Source organism: Orycteropus afer, unplaced genomic scaffold (genome assembly GCF_000298275.1).
Source record: "Orycteropus afer afer isolate SDZICR_OR568_19922 unplaced genomic scaffold, OryAfe1.0 scaffold00456, whole genome shotgun sequence".
NCBI classification, from domain to species: domain Eukaryota; kingdom Metazoa; phylum Chordata; class Mammalia; order Tubulidentata; family Orycteropodidae; genus Orycteropus; species Orycteropus afer.
Window position 1 is genome coordinate 573446 of NW_006922043.1, and position 10571 is coordinate 584016.

General features: G+C 49.9%; 1 pseudogene; it reads right to left on the reverse strand.

Moving 5' to 3' along the window:
• Positions 1-266: 266 nt before the first annotated feature.
• LOC103208620 lies at positions 267-10296 on the reverse strand (annotated as a pseudogene).
• Between the last annotated feature and the right edge of the window lie 275 nt (positions 10297-10571).

Below are 10571 nucleotides of genomic sequence, written 5' to 3' on the forward strand. Positions count from 1 at the left end.
CCAAAAGGATTTTCTGATTCCACCTGCTGATCCAAGTCACAGGAAAGCCATGGCAGATGAACAGGCACAGAGACACATTCAACCTGACCAGTGATCAATACAATGCAAATGAACATGGGACCTATTTTTGCCTGTAAGGTCACCAGTATCTGTATTGAATGTTTATTTCTGGCAGGGGTCTGTTCTTTTATCATGGCTTGTAGGGGGAAAGCTCTAAGCTGTGAGGGTCACTGCAGACAGGGATGGGGTTGGAAGCTGTCCCATTTTCATGAGCATAATGGCCAAGACCCTAATTGTTCCTCCTTGTGGAGCCTCATGGACATGTTCCTCCACTCCAATAATGAGTGGACATGGTCCTGATGAGAAAAGGCACTTTCTCGCCCAGAGCTAGATGGGCCGCAGTTCAACTCAGATATCTTGTAGCTGTAGTTGTGCCCTTTCCCTGACTTCTAATTGATGCCATTGGCATAGCTTTCGTGGGTCCCCTCATGGTAGCGACCATTCAGGTTCAACACATGACAATTACAGTACCACCAGGCTCCCTTGAACATCCCAGCACAATTTCCAGGATTCTGGTCATTGTCCTGGTCTTTGGTGGAGAAGAAGTAGTTGTTGTGGTATGTCAGAGAAACACGTGTTCAGAAGGAAAAGTGGGTGTGGTAGGTGCTAGAAAAAGCCCAGATGTCAGAAAGTCCCCACCTCACCCTGCCTCCTGCTTCTCTATCTTGCACTTGCCTCCCTCCAGACACTTGGGGGCTGACACCTATGCAGTCTAGAGTCTGCCCAATCCTGGCAGCAAAGGAGCAGAAGCACCATCTCCCGACCTTTGGTCTGGGATGCCTTCCCCACATAACATGGCCTCCTTCCTCCAGCTGACACTGTTTCCTCCTGGGTTCTACCAAGACCTTGAGAACTGTTCTCTCTCCTAGAGGATCCCCATGCTCTCAGTCAGCTCTCTGCTCTGGGCTTCTCTCCAGGCCCCCACCCCCCTGATTGGTTCCAGTCCTGCCTCTGATGCGTGTCATTTTCCTTCCATGCAGGAGCAGGGCAGGGGGACCAGGAGCTTCAGTCTCTACTCCTAGACTCCACCATTCCATGCCCCCCCCACCAGCCACTAAGTGTCCTGCTCCCCACACTCCCGTGAGCTACTGTCTCTGAGCAGAGCTCCTGCCCTGAAGAGGCCACCTTTCTCTGGTAGGTTTCTTCTGGGGTTTGTCATACAGCGCCTCCCCCAGTTTCCCTGGTTGGCCCTTAGTCAGTTCAGCATGGCCCTCATCCAGGGCACTATCCTTCTCCTTTTGACTGCTGGGCTCGGGCTCAGCTCTGGCTCCTGCAGGGAATGGTTTTACCCATGAGCCTCAGCTTCACCACCTACATTGGGGGTGTCAGTCCCTGTCCTCTGCGCTCCCCAGAGGCTCAAAGGTGTTCATGTATGTGAGAGGGACATGCAAACCCTCAGGTTCTTGTGATCAAAACTCCACACCAGGGGGAGCCTTGGTCTAACAGCTCTGGGTTAAACATAAGTAGGTCAGCTTCCTGCTTCAGTGATCCTTCAATGCTCCAGGGAATTTATCATGTGCACTGGGAATTCCCAAGTGGGTGCTGTGTGAGAAAAAGCCCTTAAATAATGTGTCTGGAGAAGCCTTTAGGCAAAGAACATTTCACAGGGCTCTTATCCCTAGAACACAGCTTGGGAAGGAGGGTATTGTGAACATGTGTGAAATGACCATCCCCTGCCAGGTTTTGGAAGTGAAGATGGCCAGTAATTGTTTCCCCTGCAGCTGACATAGCCTGAGGGGCTGTAATGGGTCATAACACATGATTTTATAGTACCTAGAGATGTAGCTGTGAGTGTGTGCATTCACAGATGGAGGAACGGGGCTTAGGAGATGAGGGCCCCAGAACAAGTTCACCCAGAGAGGAACAGAGCCAAGATTCTAGCCCCAACTTCTCTGACTGCTCAATCCTGCTCTGAAGCCCAGGCACAGTGTAGAGACTCACCAGCACTGCCCCCAACAAAGGCCCCCAGAACCAGCTTATATTTCTCTGCCTCACTTGCCATCTTGAATGAGCTGTCCTTGGTGAATTGGTGATTGCCCTGAAAGTCACCAGGTCCACTCGGAGCTCAGTAGTCCCTGTTGGAAAATGATCTTAAATTCCTAGCCAAAGAGTCCTCCTGCCACCAGATATGAGAGGTGAGGAATTAGGGTATATTCTTGAGGGGTGTCTGTGTCACATGGGGAGAATGACATCGCACAAGAGCTTATGAGCTCAATATCCCTCCTTACTCTTTGGTTCCAAGGTGCCAAGGGTGCTATGGTTGGAAGATGACTTCACCCCAGTGATCTCACATCCCTAGTCCTCATGCTCTGGAAGCCCAAGGCTGGGGCACATGCCCAGCATGTCCAATGATGATATGGATGTGCTCAGAGTCCTATCATCTGTGGTCCAGAAGCATCAGGATCTTATGTCTGGAGGGTCTGGGTCATGGTCTGGGCAGTGGGTCAGGCCCCATACCCCGAGCCTCCAGCAGGGTCTTACTCTGGGTGGTCAGGGCATGGATATTGTTGTTCCCCAGCCAGAACTCTTCCAGCTGACTGCCGAAGCCCTGCTTGTATGTGGCCCAGAAAGAAGTTCATGGATCCATCAGTCCTCCACTGGAAAACCTGGGGACCAAAGAGGCTTGGGGAGTGGGTCGCTGGGCTCACATTCCTTAGCACAGGGTGTGACCCCACCCCACACAGAAGGAGCACAGCTCAAAGAGCATCTCAGGCCATGTGCACAAGCACCCACATGGGCCTCATCAGCAGCAGTGGGCAGTCAGGCGAGCTCTCTCTCCAGTTTACCAATGCAAAGATGGAGCTCAGAGAGGGCAGGTGACAGTCCAGAGCCATATAGCTGGAAAGGAGGGTCCCCTCTGCCCCTGCCTGGCCTCTTGCCATCACAGCGTCATTCCACCACCATTTCTGATTCTCCCTTCCTCAGCAAAAGAGAGAAGTCTTTGTGAGTGACAACAGGGAAACAGAGGCCCAGAGGGAAAGAGGCCATCAGATGAACAATGTGGAATTCCCAGGCAGCCCCTCCTCAAAGCCAAGCAGCCACTCAGTGTCCAACCCCCACCATCTGTGTCCATGTCACACAGCACTGTCAGGGGCCAGCAATTGGGAAGGAAGATGGTATACCAGCCACTCAGAGTATGTCCTTGGAAGAGTAGATCCTTGCAGGTCCTTAGTCCTGGAGTGGAACTAGGAAATGAGTGCCAGGAGAAAGGGCTGGGCAGGTGGGCAATGGGTATGAGGCAGGACTTGGTATCTGATGGGCAGGGGAGGCTGGGGCCCAGGGACTGAGATGGGGCCCAGGACAGAGATGGGACCTGCAAGGCCCTCAGCTGTGGGTGGCAGAGCCCAGCCCCCTAACCATCCTATGATGATGAATTGTGTGTGTCCAAATGGCTGGGTATTGGTGCCCTGTCTTTTGCCAAAACTAGTCTAGATGCAGTTATGAAGTAGGTACATGTGAGTAGATCAGTTGGCCTCAAGTAAAGCACACATAGCCCTCCATAATGCGTATTGGTCTGGTCTTGGCAGTTGAAGGCTTTAAGAGCAAAAAGAAAGTTTTCCCTGGGGCTTGTTCTGCCTCTGCACTATAAATAGACTTCTTCCTAGATTTCCTCCACTCTTCATTCTCCCACCACCTGACCTGAATCTTGGGAATCAAGTCTCAGGCATCTTCAGGCTATTGCTAGACCCACAGCTTTTGGACTTGCCACCATCCACAATCGTGTGACCATTTCTTGATGTAAATCTGTGTACATGTCTGTGTTGTGGTTGTTGTTAGGTGCCGTCGAGTCATTTCCGACTCATAGCGACCCCATGCACAGCAGAACGAAACACTGCCCGATCCCGCACCAGCTCCATGATCCCTGCTATACTTGAGCCCATCATCGCAGCCACCATGTCAATCCATCTCATTGAAGGCCTTCCCCTCTTTCATCGACCCTCCACCCTACCAAGCATGACATCCTTCTCCAGGGAATGGTCCCTTCTGACAACAGGACCAAAATAGGTGAGACGAAGTCTGGACATTCTAGCTTCCAAGGAGCATTTCGGGTGCGCTTCCTCCAGGACAGATCTGTTAGTTCTCTTAGCAGTCCATGGTACTTTCAGCATTCTTCACCAGCACCACAACTTAAAAGCATCAACTCTTCTTCAGTCTTCCTTATTCATTGTCCAGCTCTCACATGCATACGAGGCGATTGGAAATATCATGGCTTATGTCAGGCACACCTTAGTCCTCAAGGAGACATCCTTGCTCCTCAGCACTTGAAACAGTTCCTTCACGGTTGACCTTCCCTATGCTACACGTAGTCTAATGTCCTGACTGCTGCTTCCATTGGCATCGATTGTAGAACCAAGCAACATGAATTCTTTGACAACCTCAATCTTCTCTCCATTTATTGTGACGCTGCTCATTGGTGCAGTTGTGAGGATTTTTGTTTTCTTTATATTGAGACGTAATCCATACTGCAGACTGTATTCTCCAAACTTCATCAGTAAGTGCCTCAAGTTATCCTCACTTTCAGCAAGCAAAGTTGTATCATCTGCGTATCTCATGTTGTTAATGATTCTTCCCCCAATCCTGATGCCATGTTTTTCTTCATATAGTCCAGCTTCTCAGATTATTTGCTCAGCATATAGATTGGATAAGTGTGGGGAAAGGATACAACCCTGACACACTCTCTTCTTGATTTTAAACTATGTAGTGTCCCCTTGTTCCGTTTGAATGACAGCCTCCTGTTCAAAGTACAGGTTCCACATGAGTACAATCAAGTGCTCTGGAATTCCCATTCTTCTCAATGTTATCCATAATTTGTCATGATCTACACAAGCAAATGCCTCTGCATGTCAATAAAACACAAGTGGACATCTTTCTGGTATTCTTTGCCTTGAGCCAAGATCCATCTGACAACAGCTATGATATCCCTTGTTCCACATCCTCTTCTGAATCCAGCTTGCACCTCTGGAAGTTCTCTGTCAACATACTGCTGCAATCGTTTTTGAATCATCTTCAGTAAGATCTTACTTGCGAGTGATATTAATGATATTGTTCTATAATTTCCACATTCTGTGGGATCACCTGTATGTCTGTGTATATACATATATCTAAGCAGTCTCGTTCTAGTCAGTTAATGTGGAGGAACAACTGGTGGAGCCTCTGGAGTGCTGAATGCACTGTGGTCTGCTGCCTTGGGAAGAGGACGAAGTGCTTCCCACCAGCAGGGCTAGGTCTGGTATGGGACCTGCAGGCAGGCTTGGGGGGGGGGGATGGGGGCTGTCACCAACCTGTGTGACATCCCTGAGTTTCTGAAGGCTCCTCTGAGATGGGGTGAGAAGGAAAATACATGCATGTCACATCCCATGTGGGAAATCCAAACCTCTGTTCCCTTACCCTAGACCAGGAAGTAGAGCAGTTATCCAGAACTTTCCGGGGTGTGAGGGTCACTTCCTCCATAGAAACCAACTCTGCCCTGTGGCCCATATAACAGAAAATATGTTATATTTTATAAATTACAGATATGCAATAAATATAAATCTATTTCTATGTGTGAATTATATAGTCCCCTGTCTTCTGTGATAGGTCTGGTACGTGACAGCCCCCCAGCTCTCCTCCACCAGCTCTGGTTTTTACACATCACCTGGACTCAAGCTGCAGCTAAGGAGTCAGACACCAGGAGGGGACAGGACAGACCTCCTACTCAGGGTCTGAGCCAGACCAGATGAGATGTGCCTGGGATGGGCTTGCAGAGGTGATCAGATACTTGCTATCTCAACCCTGCAGACCATGTTCACCTCAGAGGGGAAGACTTGTCCCAGGCCCACCCCAGAGTCTGGGCATGGCTGAGGCCAAGAGCCTTTTGTGTGGACTCACCCAGCACAGTGCCTCCTTCAGGATGACTCACCTTTCTCCCCACAGGCCCCCTTCCCTCTGGAGTCTCCTAGGGAAAGAGACAGGATCAGCCCAGCCTCTAAGAAAGGCCTCTGCTGAGGAGAGAACATCTGGTCAAGTCGGAGTGGGACCACTTCCATGGATGAAAGTGAGGTGTGGGGGGCAGCAGGGGCTAATCAGGACAGGGACACCCAGGGCTCTGCTGGTTCTTCTCCTCCAGAATGCACTGCTGGGCTGTGGTTGGTACATCAGAGAACCTGGGCCCTGACCCAGGTCCAGGCTGACAGAGGCCTGTCTGGAGTAGGAGATATCTCTTTGGAAATGACAAAGGTCACAGCCCCAAGTCCCCTGTCATATTTCCCTAAGCAAGTTGGAGTTCTTCCCAGAGCCTCATCCCTCCATGTCACAGTTTTACCTTTGGACCCACATGGTCCTGCTTTCCCAGGGGCTCTGGTGAGACTGCATTCTCCTGCAAATTTTAAACACGCCATGGACCACAAGTCCATACTTATGATAACTGTTAGATGCTGTCAAGTAGACTCTGACACACTGTGACCTTGTGTGTGGAGAGTAGAATGGCTCCATAGGGTTTTCAAGGCTGTGGCCTTTCAAAAGCAGCTCATCAGATCTGTCTTCCAAGGTGCCTCTGGGTGGAGTTGAACTGCCAATCTTTAGGCTTGTGGTCAAATGCATAGCCATTTGTGCCACCCAAGACTCCTCCTAGATCTGGAAACCTGAGAGGTTCTCCTTGGAGATCCTCACTCTTGGTAATTCGGCCAGCATTGTTGCAGCCCTGACTCTGACCCTTGTAACCAAAAGGTTTGAGAATTCCTGGTCTCAAGGGCTCTAGACCCCAGGTCTGCTGTGGGGACAGGTGGCCTTGGAGCATTCCTGAGTGTTCAGAAGTCAGGAGAGGTAGCCCCAGCTCAGGTAGGGTAGCAAAGACTACACCCACCTTCTCACATATCCCCCAACTATGGCTGGGAAAGGTGAGTCAGCTTGGGTCCTGTTTTGGAAGATTAATCCCCCCCAGTAACAGGAACATGGTCCAAAGAAAGTCAGATCCAGATACCTTTTCCTTCCCCCACATAGATCTTCCTCTACGTGTTTCCCTATCAGGGTTTAGGGGACAGAGTTCCTGTTCATGGTCTAGCACCATGAGGGTGGCCCACTCAGCCATCGTCCACAGACTTGACAGGGATGGACCATACAAACTCTGAGCCTGATATGTCTTAGAATGTGGGAATCCAAACTTGTCCTGTCTCCAACTGGGCATCCCCACCCAGTGTTCTGTGAGGGTCCTCTTGGACACCTTCAGGCATGAAGAACTCACCTGCACACCAAGGCATCCCTGATTGAGACTTTGTTGTTGTTGTTGTTATGTGCCATCGAGTCGGCCCCGACTCATAGCGCCCCCTCCTTGGGTTTCCAAGGCAGTATCACTACGGAAGTAGGATTGCCCAACCTTCCTTCCGAGGAGTGGCTGGTGGGTTTGAACCGCCAGCCTTCTGGTTAGCAGTCAAGTGCCTTAGGCACTATGCTAGTACCTGCCAATCTTATGCCAGGCTCAGGGGATTGGAAACTCTGCAAGGTGGGGCCTGTCCTCTGCAGTTATTTTAATGGAAGAGAGATCTCATGCATAGATCTCTGTAGAGCTTGGGTTGGGGCTGAAAGGAACTCAGGACTTAGGTTCAAATATCAACTCTACCTCTAAGCAGTGTGAGAGCTTGGGAAGGTGTCTGGCCTCTTTGAGCCTCCTTTCCTTCTCTAAGTTTGTGACAGAAGAAAGTTGTCAGCCAATATTGAGGTGACAATATGGCAATTCACAGATTTTATAAGTCTTACCAAAAGTTACATAAAGCTAGGAGTGGATCAAGGACTAGGAAGCAGATCTTCTATAAAAATATCCTCAACTGTGAGCTCGCAAAGTAGTTAAGAGACGAGCTAACTCCTAAGGTGCTTTTGAAACCTTAGGTGGCTCCTAATGTTGGCTGCTGACACAGCTCTATGTGGGGCTAGCATCAAAGCCCCTGATCAGAGAGCCACCCTTAGACATGGCCACCTTGAGACACCCACCCTGGCTGGCCTAGTACATACTTCTCCCTCCAGTGGCACCTGCCTCTCCCTTGGGTCCTGGAGCTCCAGGCAACACAGGCAGACTTGAATACTCAGTTTGTCAGAGCCTTCTGGACCCACCACCTTCACCTCTGCTGGAAGACACAAGAGGCCCATCAGCATGGGTGTCCCAGGACAGAAAGACCCCATGGAGCTGGCAGGTAGGCACCCAAGGAGGGAATCTGCCTTCAGGGCAGCTGCCAAGATGGCCACCAGGGTCACAACCTCAGCTGGAGAGAGAGCTGGGGAGTAAGGCATCCCCGCTGTGGTGGGGGCTGGGCCTCCACTCTCCCAAGGGTGCTGTAAACTACAGGGATAGGCTGGATGAAGGGCAGGTGGAGCCTGAGAGAGAATCAAACTCCCTAGTCCCTCACCCCTCTGAGCCAAGTTAGCTAGGTTTCCTTTTGAGGAGTGGCATGCTGTTGACTGTTTTATCTTCACTGTTAATAAAATCAGCATTCACACCTCACTTGAGGAAGGAGATTAATGAGTATCTCCAGAACTAGGGAGTGGGATTCAACCTCACTGAGCTGTGGAACCCAGAGCTTGGGGGGTGGGGGGATTATCTGTGGATTATTGGCACGATAAAGACAGAACTCACACTTGAGTGTGGACTTTATTCAGTTCTTAAACCTAGGTTAATTTTTGTAAATTGAAAAATAATGCATGCTAATTTTAGGTAATGTATAAAGTTGGAAATATGGAGAAGGAAAATTAACTTACCAATAGCATCATTCATGAAGTCAGCTACCACTATGTGTGTGTCTGTTTGTCTTTCCTCCCTAACTTAATTCCAGTCTTTCCTCCATATTGTTGTTGTTGTTGTTGTTATGTGCTGTCGAGTCGGACTCGACTCATAGTGACCCCTCCTTGGGTTTCCTAGGTAGTATCACTACGGAAGTAGATTGCCCCATCTTCTGTCTTTCTATAACTGTGTTGGTAACCTTAGCCCTCAGGGCAGTTGGAAGGTGGTCGCCTGTACCAAAGCTAGACTCTATTATGGTCAAGAAGTCCCTGGCTGGATTCTCAGTGCAGGGAGGGCAGTTGGACACACTCATGTTAGAACCACTGGGTTGGGTCATCTGAGAATCTGGGAATGAGGTCTGGAGCCTGTGGGGCTGAGGTTGTCCTTGCTTCTGCAGCTTCAGTGACACAGTGGAGACTGCCTGTCCCCAGAACTGAATGCATCTTGGACTGAAAGTCCTGTCTCCCTTGGTGCATATCCTTGCTCACCCATATCCATTAGTAGGTCTCCTTGTCTTCTGTGTCAGCAATGATGACAATCACAATACTTGCTGACTTGGTGCCCACCTCGGCTGGAGTCTTGCAGATGTTCCACCTTCTCATACAACCCTGGACATGGGATGTTATGACTGCTCTCCAGCAGAGGAGAGTCCCTGGGTGGTGCAAATAGTTAAAGCTCTTGGCTGTTGACTGAAAAGTTGGAGTTTTTAGTACACCTGGAGGAGCCTCAAAAGAAAGACCTGGCATTCTACTGAAAAATCAGTCCTTGAAAACCTTGTGGAGTACAGTTCTATATGTGGGGTCACCATGAGTCAGAGTTCACTCCATGGTAGCTGGTGCTATAGTTGAGGCCCCTAAGGGATGAGGAAACCATGACTGTCAGGATCCCTGCAGGTGCTGGGAATAGTGTTTGGGCACAGACACTGTCTTCATAGTGTATGCTCCTAGTCTCCCTGTTGGGTTATACCTTATCTATGAAAAATAATGCTGCACTGCACTCAAGTGTGAGTTCTGCCTTTATTGTGCCAATAATCCATGGATAATCCCAACCCCCCCAAGCTCTGGATTCCACAGCTCAGTGAGGTTGGATCCCACTCCCTAGTTCTGGAGATCCTCATTAATCTCCTTCCTCAAGTGAGGTGTGAATGCTAATTGTATTAACAGTGTTAATAACACAGGTCTATGTGGGGCCAGCATCAAAACCCCTGATCAGAGAGCCACCCTCAGACATGGCCACCTTGAGACACCCACCCTGGCTGGCCAAGTACATACTTCTCCCTCCAGTGGCACCTGCTATTGAGAAGAAAGGGAAAAATGCATACAAAACTCGGACTGGCACACAGGAAATAGTCTGAAGTGAAAGCTGTCAGCTTTCAGGGCCCAGATAAGTTAAGAGTCTACTCACCTGAGATCTGACTCACCTGAGTAGTTGTCAGCAGCCAAGGAGGCCCTGATGCACAGGACAATGATGAGCAGGACAGCGGGCCCCATAGTGAGACTCTCCTGGCCCCATAGCTTTGGTATCTGCTGCAGAAGGAAAACCTCACTCTTATAAGGTTGACAGCCCACTGTAACCTCTACCTGTGTTCCTAATTTCCTGTGGGAACAACCACTTCCTCTCTACTGGCGTGGTGGTGCCAACAAGAGGTGAGGCCAGCCTCAGAACATGTTCTCTTCCCCAACCTCACCATACTTCCTACTTAATTAGCTTCACTTCCCTTCAGCAAGGACACTTTCTTCCTACCAAGAAGATCCCCTAAGGGGCC